This window comes from Choloepus didactylus, chromosome 17, assembly GCF_015220235.1.
Source record: "Choloepus didactylus isolate mChoDid1 chromosome 17, mChoDid1.pri, whole genome shotgun sequence".
Taxonomy (NCBI): domain Eukaryota; kingdom Metazoa; phylum Chordata; class Mammalia; order Pilosa; family Megalonychidae; genus Choloepus; species Choloepus didactylus.
The window spans coordinates 18,233,598-18,247,169 of record NC_051323.1 but is presented as its reverse complement, the minus strand read 5'-3'; the positions used below and the strand labels follow the sequence as shown (position 1 = coordinate 18,247,169).

The 13,572-nt window shown below is 41.4% G+C and overlaps 1 protein-coding gene and 1 pseudogene across 1 annotated transcript in view; one reads left to right on the top strand and one right to left on the bottom strand.

Moving 5' to 3' along the window:
- Positions 1 to 13,572, bottom strand: part of DUSP11 (dual specificity phosphatase 11) — a 227,357-nt gene that overhangs the window by 55,028 nt on the left and 158,757 nt on the right. The window lies entirely within an intron of this gene.
- LOC119512854 lies at positions 5,571 to 12,934 on the top strand (annotated as a pseudogene).

Genomic DNA, 13,572 nt, shown 5'->3' with positions numbered 1-13,572 from the left:
CACTTCTCTGAAGAGGAAATACAAATGGCCAAGAAACATATGAAAAAATGTTCAGCTTCACTAGCTATTAGAGAGATGCAAATTAAGACCACAATGAGATACCATCTCACACCGATTAGAATGGCTGCCATTAAACAAACAGGAAACTACAAATGCTGGAGGGGATGTGGAGAAATTGGAACTCTTATTCATCGTTGGTGGGACTGTATAATGGTTCAGCCACTCTGGAAGTCCGTCTGGCAGTTCCTTAGAAAACTAGATATAGAGTTACCATTCGTTCCAGCGATTGCACTTCTCGGTATATACCCGGAAGATCGGAAAGCAGTGACACGAACAGATATTGGCATGCCAATGTTCATAGCAGCATTATTCACAATTGCCAAGAGATGGAAACAACCCAAATGTCCTTCAACAGATGAGTGGATAAATAAAATGTGGTATATACACACGATGGAATACTACGCGGCAGTAAGAAGGAACGATCTCGTGAAACATATGACAACATGGATGAACCTTGAAGACATAATGCTGAGCGAAATAAGCCAGGCACAAAAAGAGAAATATTATATGCTATCACTAATGTGAACTTTGAAAAATGTAAAACAAATGGTTTATAATGTAGAATGTAGGGGATCTAGAAATAGAGAGCAATTAAGGAAGGGGGAACAATAATCCAAGGAGAACAGATAAGCTATTAAACGTTCTGGGGATGCCCAGGAATGACTATGGTCTGTTAATTTCTGATGGATATAGTAGGAACAAGTTCACAGAAATGTTGCTATATTAGGTAACTTTCTTGGGGTAAAGGAGGAACATGTTGGAAGTTAAGCAGTTATCTTAGGTTAGTTGTCTTTTTTTTACTTCCTTCTTATGGTCTCTTTGAAATGTTCTTTTATTGTATGTTTATTTTCTTTTTAACTATTTTTTCATACAGTTGATTTAAAAAAGAAGGGAAAGTTAAAAACAAAAAAAAAGAAAAACAAGGAAAAAAAGATGTAGTGCCCCCTTGAGGAGCCTGTGGAGAATGCAGCGGTATTGGGCTACCCCACCTCGATGGTTGCTAACGTGACCAGAGACATAGGGGACTGGTGGTTTGATGGGTTGAGCCCACTACCATAGGTTTTACCCTTGGGAAGACCGTTGTTGTAAAGGAGAGGCCAGGCCTCCCTATGGTTGTGCCTAAGAGCCTCCTCCTGAATGCCTCTTTGTTGCTCAGATGTGGCCCTCTCTCTCTGGCTAAGCCAACTTGAAAGGTGAAATCACTGCCCTCCCCCCTACGTGGGATCAGACACCCAGGGGAGTGAATCTCCCTGGCAACGTGGAATATGACTCCCGGGGAGGAATGTAGACCCGGCATCGTGGGACGGAGAACATCTTCTTGACCAAAAGGGGGATGTGAAAGGAAATGAAATAAGCTTCAGTAGCAGAGAGATTCCAAACGGAGCCGAGAGGTCACTCTGGTGGGCACTCTTACGCACACTTTAGACAACCCTTTTTAGGTTCTAAAGAATTGGGATAGCTGGTGGTGGATACCTGAAACTATCAAACTACAACCCAGAACCCATGAATCTCGAAGACAGTTGTATAAAAATGTAGCTTATGAGGGGTGACAATGGGATTGGGAAAGCCATAAGGACCACACTCCACTTTGTCTAGTTTATGGATGGATGAGTAGAAAAGTAGGGGAAGGAAACAAACAGACAAAGGTACCCAGTGTTCTTTTTTACTTCAATTGCTCTTTTTCTCTCTAATTATTATTCTTGTTATTTTTGTGTGTGTGCTAATGAAGGTGTCAGGGATTGATTTAGGTGATGAATGTACAACTATGTAACGGTACTGTGAACAATCGAATGTACGATATGTTTTGTACGACTGCATGGTATGTGAATATATCTCAATAAAATGAAAATTAAAAAAATAAAAAATAAATTAAAAAAAATTAAAAAAAAAACCAGATGGTCAACATCTTTATCCCCGATAAGACCACTTATATCCACTATCCCTAACCAGCCACTATCCCTAACCAGCCCCCATCAATTGTTGACTCGTAGTATTGATATAGTACATTTGTTACTGTTTATGAAAAAATGTTGAAATACTACTAACTGTAGTATATAGTTTGTAATAGGTATATACTTCTACCCTATATGCCCCTCTATTATTAACTTCTAATTGTATTGTCATACATTTGTTCTGGTTCATGGAAGCGATTTCTAGTATTTGTACAGTTGATCATGGACATTGCCCACCATAGGATTCGGTTTTATACATTCCCATCTTCTGACCTCCAACTTTCCTTCTGGTGACATATATGACTCTGAGCTTCCCCTTTCCACCTCATTCACACACCATTCGGCACTGTTAGTTATTCTCACATCTTGCTACCAACACCCCTGTTCATTTCCAAACGTTTAAGTTCATCCTAATTGAACATTCTGCTAATACTAAGCAACCACTCCCCATTCTTAAGCCTCGTCCTATATCTTGGTACCTTATATTTTGTGTCTATGCGTTTACATATTATAATTACTTCCTATCAGTGAGACCCTGCAATAATTGTCCTTATGTATCTGTCTTATTTCACTCAGTATATTGCCCTCAAGGTTTTGTCATCAACCCATTTTTTTTTTTAATATGGTTTTGTTCACTCACCATACATTCCATCCCATGAAAATAATCGATGGTTTTCTGCATGGTCATACATTTATGTGTTCACCACCTTCACCGCTATCTATCTATATAAGAGCATCTACATTTCTTCCACAAGGCAGGAGGGAGAGTCAAAGAAGGTAGAGGCAAAAGAAGGAAGAAAAAAAAATGACAGCTAGGAGGCAGCAAAAGGAAAAATAACCTTAAATCAAAGTAGAATAAAGAATCAGACAATACCACCAATGTCAAGTGTCTAACATGCCTCCCCTATTCCCCCCTCTTACCTGCATTCACCTTGGTATATCACCTTTGTTACATTAAAGGGAGCATAATACAATGATTCTATTAGTTACAGTCTCTAGTTTATGCTGATTGCATCCCTCCCCCAATGCCTCCCCATTTTTAATACCTTGCAAGGCTGACATTTGCTTGTTCTCCCTCGTAAAACAACATATTTATACATTTCATCACAATTGTTGGATACTCTAGATTTCACCAAGTTACACAGTCCCAGTCTTTATCTTTCCTCCTTTCTTGTGGTGTCTCACATGCTCCCCACCTTCTTCTCTCAACCGTATTCATAGTTACCTTTGTTCAGTGTACTTACATTGTTGTGCTACCATCTCCCAAAATTGTGTTCCAAGCCACGCACTCCTGTCTTCTATCACCCTGTAGTGCTCCCTTTAGTATTTCCTGTAGGGCAGGTGTCTTGTTCACAAAGTCTCTCATTGTCTGTTTGTCAAAAAATATTTTGAGGTCTCCCTCATATTTGAAGGACAGCTTTGCTGGATATAGGATTCTTGGTTGGTGGTTTTTCTCTTTCAGTATCTTAAATATATCACACCACTTCCTTCTTGCCTCCATGGTTTCTGCTGAGAGATCTGCACATAGTCTTATTAAGCTTCCTTTGTATGTAATGGATCACTTTTCTCTGGCTGCTTTCAGGATTCTCTCTTTGTCTTTGACATTGGATAATCTGATTATTAAGTATCTTGGCGTAGGCCTATTCATATCTCTTCTGTTTGGAGTACGCTGCGCTTCTTGGATCTGTAATTTTATATCTTTCTTAAGAGATGGGAAATTTTCATTAATTATTTCCTCTATTATTGCTTCTGCCCCCTTTCCCTTCTCTTCTCCTTCTGGGACACCAATGATATGTACATTATTGTACTTTGTTTCATCCTTGAGTTCCCGGAGATGTTGCTCATATTTTTTCATTCTTTTCTCCATCTGCTCCTTTGCGTGTAGGCTTTCAGGTGTTTTGTTCTCCACTTTCTGAGTGTTTTCTTCTGCCTCTTGAGATCTGCTGTTGTATGTTTCCATTGTGTCTTTCATCTCCTGTGTTGCGCTCTTCATTTCCATAGATTCTACTAGCTGTTTTTTTGAAGTTTTGATTTCTGCCGTATATATGCTCAGTGTTTCCTTTACAGCCTCTATCTCTTTTGCAATATCTTCTCTAAACTTTTTGATTTGATTTAGCATTAGTTGTTTAAATTCCTGTATCTCAGTTGAAGTGTACATTTGTTCCTTTGAGTGGGCCATAACTTTGTTTTTCTTAGTGTAGGTTGTAGTTTTCTGTTGTCTAGGCATGGTTTCCTTGTTTATCCAAATCAGGTTTTCCCAGACCAGAACAGGCACAGGTCCCAGAGGGAAGAAATATTCAGTATCTGGTTTCCCTGCAGGTGTGTCTTAGAAAATTGCTCCACCCTTTGATGCCTCAGGTCACTGTGCTTTTCTGCCCAGCAGGTGATGCCACTTAGCCTATAATTCTTGACTGGTGTGAGGAGGTATGGCCATGGCCATGTTCCCCCAGGCTCTGGGGTCTGGTTCTGAATGGAAAGGGTCCCACCCCTTTCCTCCTAGAGAAGACAGACCCCCCAGGTGGAGGTGATTAGCATTTTAATGGTCTCGCTCTCTGCTTGTGCTGTCTCCACCCTTCCCCAAGTCACAGCACTGGAAACTGGAAATGACTGGGGCTTTCTCCACTGAGCCAAAAAAGAAAGAGTCCCCTTCAGATGCAGCCGCCTTCCCCATACTGTCAACAGCCCTTTTCAATATGAACAAATTGCTGGGCTCACTGCCTAGACACCTCTGAAGATGGAGAAAGAGATTAAGTGAGAAGAAGGGGTAGCAACAAACAAGATAAGATTTAACAAAGATCTATGAATACTGAAACTTTATAAAATTATATACACAGATATTTAGATGCTGGGATGTGGCAAAAGCTGGAAGGAGGGAAATGACATGGTGGAACTGCAGCCTATAACATCCTTTGAAATTTGCGCTCCAGCTACTCGTGCTTTCAAAGTCTTCACCTTTCTGTATATACCCTATGTTGCGTAATAAGGAAAGAACTGAAATTGTGGAACTGTAACCCATAACATTTTTGAAATTACCTATATAACTGCTTGTTGAGTTATACAATGAAAGTTAACACCTTTCTGTACGTATGCTATATTTTACAATACTGGAAACAAATGAACTGGTGGAATGGTGACCCATGACATTCTTTGAACTTTATTCTCTTAAGTATTGCTAAATTGTACTTTGAAAGTTATCACTGTTATGTATATATCGCAAAGTTCACAATAAAGAAGTTAATTTTAAAAACTACTGGTTTGTCTAAGTTCTGTTAATACAAAAATAGTGGAACATTTAAACCATGAGGGCAAAGTGGGTAGATTTGTTTCTTACAGAAACAAGTAAACCCCTGTGGATACTTTTTTCCTATGCCCCTTCACCTTGCCTGGTCTCTATTGTCTGATAATGTCCTCTTCTTTCTCTTCTCCTCTTCATGTTGCCTGGCCTTGAACCCAACTATGGCAGAGAGAGAATCCTAGAGGCCTAACATTCCATGGTGGCTGTTTGTAAGGGGGAGGAGGCTACAGTAACTGCCACACCGGGAACATTTATAAGGAAGGATGGGAAAAGTATCTGAAATCCCTCTGTTTCATAAAACACTGGGACAGAAGGATGCCTGCCTGATCTCAGGAGCCAGAGGTAGAAAATCACAGACAAAAGAATGGTGAACAAAGGCCACGAGAGGGAGGATTTGCAGTCATCTGTTTCTGCTAGCTCTCTGGTGTCTGCTTCTCATGGGGAGAATCCATTTAGTAAAGCATCAAGCTTTCCATGAAGACCCCTGCTGCTGGAAATTAACATGAAGTAACGTCCTTGAACATAAGAATGCAAGATCAAGGCTTACCTCAGAAACAATGCCTAAAGACGAAGGGAAATAAAAGGAAGGCAGAAGAGAGATGGAAGTCCAAGCCTGCCCAGCCCAACCCAGCTAAAGGATGGGGGGATCCAACAAGATACCGACAGAGAAGAACCTGGGACCACATTATTCCCTGCAAGATGCAATCAACAAACGTCACCGCACTCATCAACACGTTTCAAAAAAACCTCTGTAATCCTCTCCTTTGGTCTTTAAAATCTGCGGTAAGTTCACTACTCAGATGGACTGATGTGGTTTCACAATTATTTTTATTGCTCTACCTAAGCCGTCCCTTTTTTTCCTCACTAAGGATAACTATATAAATATATAAATATATAAATATATAAAATGTAATTAACCACTGGCTAATTATATTAATGAACATTTACAAGAAATGTTGAGCAGATTTCCTAGACTAAGAGCTTGAGGGAAAAGTGGGAAAACCACATTTCTCTTGTTGGATTTCACCTGCTCACGGCTCGGCCATGGAGGTGCTGTTAAAGCTCTCCTACCCTCCACCCAATCCCATCTTCTTGCAGGGGATTTGAACTCCCTATTGGCTATCATATACCTTTAAATTGCCTGTTTGTGACCTCATTCACCCACCAAACCCCCCACCATCTGGTAGAATCTTGGGGTTTCCATGGAGATGTCTGTAAATAAATTCAGATCATCGCACGTGACCAGTGGCCAGTGCCCTTCCTACTGGACACGTGCTCTCTTTGGCTTCAGCCAGTCATTCCCCATCTAGCATCGTCTCTTCAACCCTTGTCACCACAGTGGTGTTTCCTCTTCTCTGACCATGTCAGGTAAGGAAAGAAACTGTTTAAAATGTTTTTCCATCAGATTTATTTTCCCCTAAATTTAATAGTAGAGAGAAAATAGTGTGGAATACTGGGAGGAAATATTGAACTGGAAATCGGTAGACCTAATTTCAGTTTGGATTTGACATTTACTAGCCACGTAGTTTTGTACAAGTCATTGAATCTCAGAATCCATGTCCTTGTCTGCTATATTGGATTATTAGATTGGTTGATCTCATTGGTCCTTTCTTTTTCTAATATTGGGTTTTAAAGGGCACACAAACAAAATGAAATCACAGACTTCTTAAAAGTGCTTGAACAGAAATAGAAGACCTAAGCGACGTGGAAAATTGGCAATTTATACTGAAGAAAGCTGTTTCATCTCGCACGGTCTCTACTAATATTCCAACTGTAGAATTTCAAATTTGTGCTGTTTCAAAAAGTAACATTCACATGTTTTGGAGTTTCTCATCTAGGCCAGGAGAAAAGAGAGAGAATAGCGAGAACTGGGATCTAAGGAGGCAGATATGCCAATCCCTGTTCGTTCAGGACTGTTTTTATCAAGCAGAAGTCAAGAGGGAGAAGAAAATGTGAGAATGCAGGAGATGGAAAGTGTGTGGTGGGTTCTCAAGGAAAAAAAGGTAGTTAGGGTGGAATGTTGAAGGAGAACCAAGGATTTAAAATTCAAGCAGGAACCATAAGTGAAATCTACTCAGAGCAGAGAAAAATGAAGCTGCTCTCAGCAAATGCTTAGATAACCTCCAGAGAAAATAGCTTATCAGAATAACCACACTTACTTTTTTTAACTTTTTTAAAAAATTGGTTATTTTTTATTGCCTCTTAGAACATACATGGCACTTGACAATTTCCAATAAAACATTTTAGAAGTATGCTTTAGAAATGATGCTACCTATAAACAAGAAACTGATAAAATGGTTATCTAAGGAGAGGTGGAGAGAACAGTTTTCAGTGTATGCTTTTTATTTCATTCCGATTTTTTAACAACAGACATTTTACCTTTAAAAATAAAGTTTAAAAGGTGATGTCTACTCATTCACATCAGGACAAATTCTCAGTGAAAGCATACTTTTCATTTTTAAAGTTACTAAATGGAGAGCATACTTGCCAACTGTCATCATGTTCTTAGACCTTAACTACCAAAGAAGAAAAAGTGAATCCACCAGGTCTCTAATTCCACATTTATCTAAAACAATTTTATGGAGGTTTTTGGGCTTTCCCTACATTAAAATTAAAAGGAAAATTTAGATTCTAGCGGTGATGATTCTTTTTTAGGCTTTGGGTATAACATTTTCCTGGATACTGAAGATGATTATAATCTAGGTTTCATGGATGAACATAAAAACCTTCAAGATACTTGTTAAGTGTTCTCTTCTGCTTGTTATGTGGCTACATTAAATTGAAATATCAATTTCTTTTAGGATGAATATCTTTTTTACTTGCTTGGCAAGTGATTGTCAGAGACATGAATGAGCAAGATAATGGAATTCCTTGAACATTTGTTATTTTGCTCTCTGCTTTGTACCTGTTTTTACTGAAATATCTGTCTACATAGCCTGCGGCTACCTATACATTTTCATTTACTTCATTTTGCTGCTTGCTGGGCAATTTTTATTAATATATTTTTCTTTGTATCTACTACTTAGAAATCCATACAAATCATCTTCTATGGTAGGCTGCTTTGGATTAATAGTATACACTAAAACAGAGTAGAGTAGCAATGTAATGAAATTCCTTATTTGAAAATTTATTATGTTTTGATGCTTGCTACGTACCTCAGGTTTCACTAACATCTATATATTTCTTTTTCGTTCTGTGACATGGTTTTCATCATTAGTATGTTACGTCTATCTTTCTAGAACTTATTGTATCTTCCTCCATTTACATCATACATGATACATCACCTTTAATCATTCATGAATTGTTATTATTACTATTATAATCACTTTATAGATGAGGAACCAAAAGCTCAAACAGATTAAATAACTTTTTTCTTTGAAAAAACATTTTTGAGACACTCCCTTTCAGGTAGTCATTTTGAATTAGAAGCAGAAGGCAAACCTGAAAAGGGTTTACCAACTGGACTGGGTTATTCACGAATTCTAGGAAATGTCATATAAACTGCACAAGCAAAATGAGACTCGGAAGATTACAATGGCAAGAGCTGTACTGTATTCAAATGAACCCAAAGCATGCCTTTGTTAAAAGCTCTGTCTCTCCCAGTTTCTCACAGTGTACTGCTCAGAGCAAAGACTCTGGCAAGGGAGTCAGGATACCTAGGCCCTATAACCTGGTAACGCTGCAAACATACAGGAGAACTTGAACACATCATCCCACATCACTGAGTCTCAAGTTCCTCACTCATAAAATAAGTGTTAAGACAGAAGTTCTCTGAGGACTTTCAGTTCTAGAGAGCTTCAAATCCAGGAAATAGTGTATTGTCCAGAGTGATGCAGGCTCAAGGGGAAGACAAGGCAGGGAGAAGGTTGCTGCTTCTAGCCTAGAGAACAGTGTATGAAGCAGACTACTTGGATCTTCTGCACATCTAGGCCCACGTTGGGAGCAGAGGTAGGTAATACAGAATAGTACCCAACTGCTCCAGCACTTCAACCATTATAAAAGTTTGATATTTGGTATCTCAATGAATACTGGTATTAGAGGTTTCCTGATGGCAACCTTAAGATAATTGGTCCTCAAATACACTGAAAATATATCAATCTGAGTGAATTTTCATCACTTTGTGTCCTACAGAAAATTTCCAAAATCCATCTTTCCTTGGAACTCCACATTTTCTGCAGCTCTCTCTTCCTGCGGTGAGCAATGCAGCTCCCCTAACAGGAATGACTACAACTTCCCTAGGGTTCCTGCACCAGCCGTCAGCTCGGCATGGCTACTGCCATCAGCCTCTGGCACCTCTTCCCAACCACTCATGGGCAGAGCCTACCTTTACCAACATTCTAGCACAACCATGCTGTCTGGAGTTTCCAGCCAGAGCCAGATCTCCACTTCAGCTGCTTCCTATCCAGGTATTCTTGAATGGGACATCACGGGAAGCAATGAAAAGAAGTCATCTTCTCTTGCTGACATCTCTGTCACTGTCATTGATCAGGACACAGCTGCTTCTTCCATGCCTATGTCAACCCAATATGATCAAACTTCAGACAACAATACCAGGGTCCCTCTGCATCCATCACTGTCTGCCAGCCTAGTTCAGGGAACAGCATCTCAGAATCCAAATCCAGGAAATAGCCTGTCACTTCCATACCAGGAAGGGAGCCAGATATATTACTACAATCAAGGCACACTGGGGCCCCTACTTGCTGGAGACCATGGCTCCTGCCTGCAGTCCTATGGCTCCATGTCATACACAGGAGGCAGGGCGTCTGCCTCTCAACAAGAAATGGTGCTGGCGCTCAAGGAGGTTCAACCCACAAATGGCCTACCACTAGCCACGACCTCCGGAATTTATTACTCTGTGTCTGCTCAACCCATCACAGAAGCAGATTTTCAAGGTGAGTACAATGGGCAAGAAGGGAGAGGAATAAGCTCAGCATTCAGCAGGGAGGTCAAATCTGCACCAGGAAAGTGGTGAGCCCACACCCAGGTAGAATTGAAGCCCTGAGACTTTAGCTGCTACTCTCGCTAAGTGCTCTCTAATGCTTTCAGACTCTGTGTACATAAAGAATACCTAACATAGGTGGCACACTGTAATGGCCTTTTATGCTTAAGAGAAACCCAAGACCATGCTGAGGGATACTACATTTTTCACTGCTCTAGATCATCACATCCCTTGCATCACTGTGCTATAATTAACTCCGTTTTATCATCCTTCACTTTAGTCTCCTTCGGAAAGCATTTCAGAACTCATACTGCAACTGTGTCATTTTAACTTTCCCTCACTTCCTTAATGTACACCAGGATTAAAGATCTTATGTTCAGAGATCCCACCCAAAGAAAGCAGGCTCAAAATCTGTCCTTGCTTTTACATTCTTGGAGAAAGACTTCCACTCCCTCACCTATTCCATGGGGTGAAAGGTGGAGAGAATTGAAACAACCCTATATGAGGATGCTAGGCTTTATAAAACATTTCATAATTTTGCAATCACATTCACTTTCTTTATTTGACTTATAACAATCCTATGCTATACAAAGAAAGCCAAGAAGCAATGAAATCAAATAATCACTCATCAAAACCAGAACAGCAGCCCCCTATTTACAAATCCATGGTCCTGTCCATGGTGCTTATGATGAGTTGTAGAAATTCCTTGCCTGTTGTTGGTGCCTACAGGGAGCATCTCACTTACCAGGACCTGACTTTTTCCTCGATTCCTTTGTAGTGATGGAAACTTCCCTGAGGATGGAGACTTCCCTGGGATTACAACTTCCAAGTCAGACATTTTGTCTTTCAAAAACTCCAGAATTCTCCAAGTCCTGCAGCAGCAGAAATATCCAGATATTTGAGACTAACCCACAATCTGAACTTGAAGACATTTCAATGAGAGTTCCCGTCAACAATTCTGGTAATCTCCTTGCACTGCCTCCAGCTACAAGCCAGGAAAAAACAGAACTGGATGAGATTAAAACCAAGCTTTCAAAGCCTCTGGAGGCCTACCAGGTCACAATAGAAAATCAAGGTTCTCCACTCCTCCCCATACAAATCCCTGATATTCACCAGCTACTGGCCTGCATTTATCCCCTCGGCCAAGAGGAGCAGACGTGTTCTGAAAAAGCTAATCTTGGAAAGAACAGCATGGTTCTTGAGGACCAAGGGACATTTGAAAATGGGATGGAGTCTAGCAGTGGTCTTGCAGATATTGCTACACTGGTGGAGGATGTTCACCTCCCCCAGCTCTTCAATTCGTTGAAGGACCTTGATCAGTCTAAAGGTCCCAAGGCAATGAAAGCCAAAGATACCAACACCATCAAAGCAAATCAGGTGCAGGAAAAGTCAAGTGTGATAAAGGGTCCCTCTGAGCAAATCAGGAAGAACAAACACAAAGCCTTTGACCCTATCAGTGGAGCTCCGAAGGCCAAAATCCAGCCAAAGAACCCCGAGTGCCTGTTAGAGAAAGAAGTGGTTGTCTGCAATGCTGCAGCCAGTGACAAGGCTCTTACTGCCAAGGTTTCTAACAGGAAACCTCAGAAAACAGCATCCAGCAAAAAAAGCAAAACTCAGGGCCATGGGCAGGAAAAGACCAAAAGGTCCAGAGAAAACAACTCCAAGAAACCTGAAGAAAGTAAGCAGACAGGCAACAAAGTTAAGGGGGAAGAAAAGCCAACCATTCCCAAGAGAAAGAGGAAGAAAAATCAACCTGAATTTATTCAAGAGAGCTTTAAAAAGCCAAGAAGTGGCCTGGGCATGCACATGCTGGAATCTGTGCAGGTTTTTCATGCACTGGGGAAGAAGACTGATAAGAAAAGGGGACTTCCTACTTTACAGACCCTGGGACACTCAAACAACACCAAGGACCACCGACGACCCCCAGCTACCAAACCAGGGCTGGATACTCCACGTGACGGAAAAGGTCTGGAGAAATCTCAAGTCAAAGCCCAGAAAGCAGAAGGCAGTGCTGAGAAAGAGTGTTCCTCTCCATCCCAATACGAGCGGCCACCTCCTGGGAAGGTCAAGTTGGTACCTTTGCCTTTTCTGACCATAGACAAGCCTCCAACTCGACCTGTTCCTCGGAGGCCACAGTCTCTGGCCTCACGTCGGCTTTCTGTAGCTCACCACGCCCGCCCTGTTTCTACCAGTTCAGCACAACCTACTGCCGTCAATCCATCGTGGCCAACTCCTGCCAATGCATCCTGGGCAGGCTCTGCCAGACCAGCTCGGCCAATTTTGACCAAACCAACCCGGCCAGGTTTAAACAACCCTTCCCGACCTAGTGTTCCTCCGTGTGCTCCTTCGAGGCCTGCACCCTACAAAACATCCTCTTGCACTTCTTTCCAACGGGACCCTGTTCCCACTGCTGGGAACAAACTCCAGTCCCCACCCAAGCCTCAAAACCAGTTTCTACTCCAAGACTTCGCCTCTCAACCAATTCCGTGGAGAAAGCCCAATGTTCCTGAGCCGGTGATGTCAAAGCCCATCACAGAAGAGCAGAGACCAGAGCGTGAGGCCATGAAGAGGAAGGCTCAACAGGAGCGTGAGAATGCTGCCAAATACACATCTTTGGGGAAAGTGCAGTTTTTCGTTCAAAGAGAGAAAGATATGGAAATTGCTGAATACTACGGCTACCTAATATAATCGGAGTTACTAGGATTTTTGGTGTACCAGCTGTATACCAGCTATTGTTCCCTATAGATAGACAGATAGATAGATACAGAGTTCCCTATTTATTGATATATTTTTAAAAGTTAATAAAATTCAATAAAGTAATATAATAGTTTTAATAGATGTGTAATATAGAGGTCTTCCTTGTTTTAAAATCCTGTTAACATGTTTTCTTTTGGTAGGGTTGGGACTCAACGTGCATCAGAAAGAAGGGCAGGGCCGGCCGGGCAAGATGGCAGAGTGTTGAGGTGTGGGTTTTAGTTTCTCCTGCAGGGAAGTAGGTAGAAAGCCAGGAACTGCGTGAATCAGACACCGCCGAGCAATCTGATTTGGGGCATACTTCATACAAGACTCACGAACGTGTGGAACAGCTGAGATCAGCAAAATCTGTAACTTCGTGTGGTCAGGGGACCCATGTCCCTCCCTGCCAGGCACAGTCCCACGGGACTAGGGACCATCGGTGCTGGGAACCAGGAGGGAGAACTACAGTTGCAGCTCTGATTGAAAACTCAGACTGCTGATCAAAAACTCCAAACACAGATAGACTGACACCAGACACCAGAGAATCTGGGAGCAGTCAGCCTGGCGGACAGGAGATGGGGCCAGCAAAA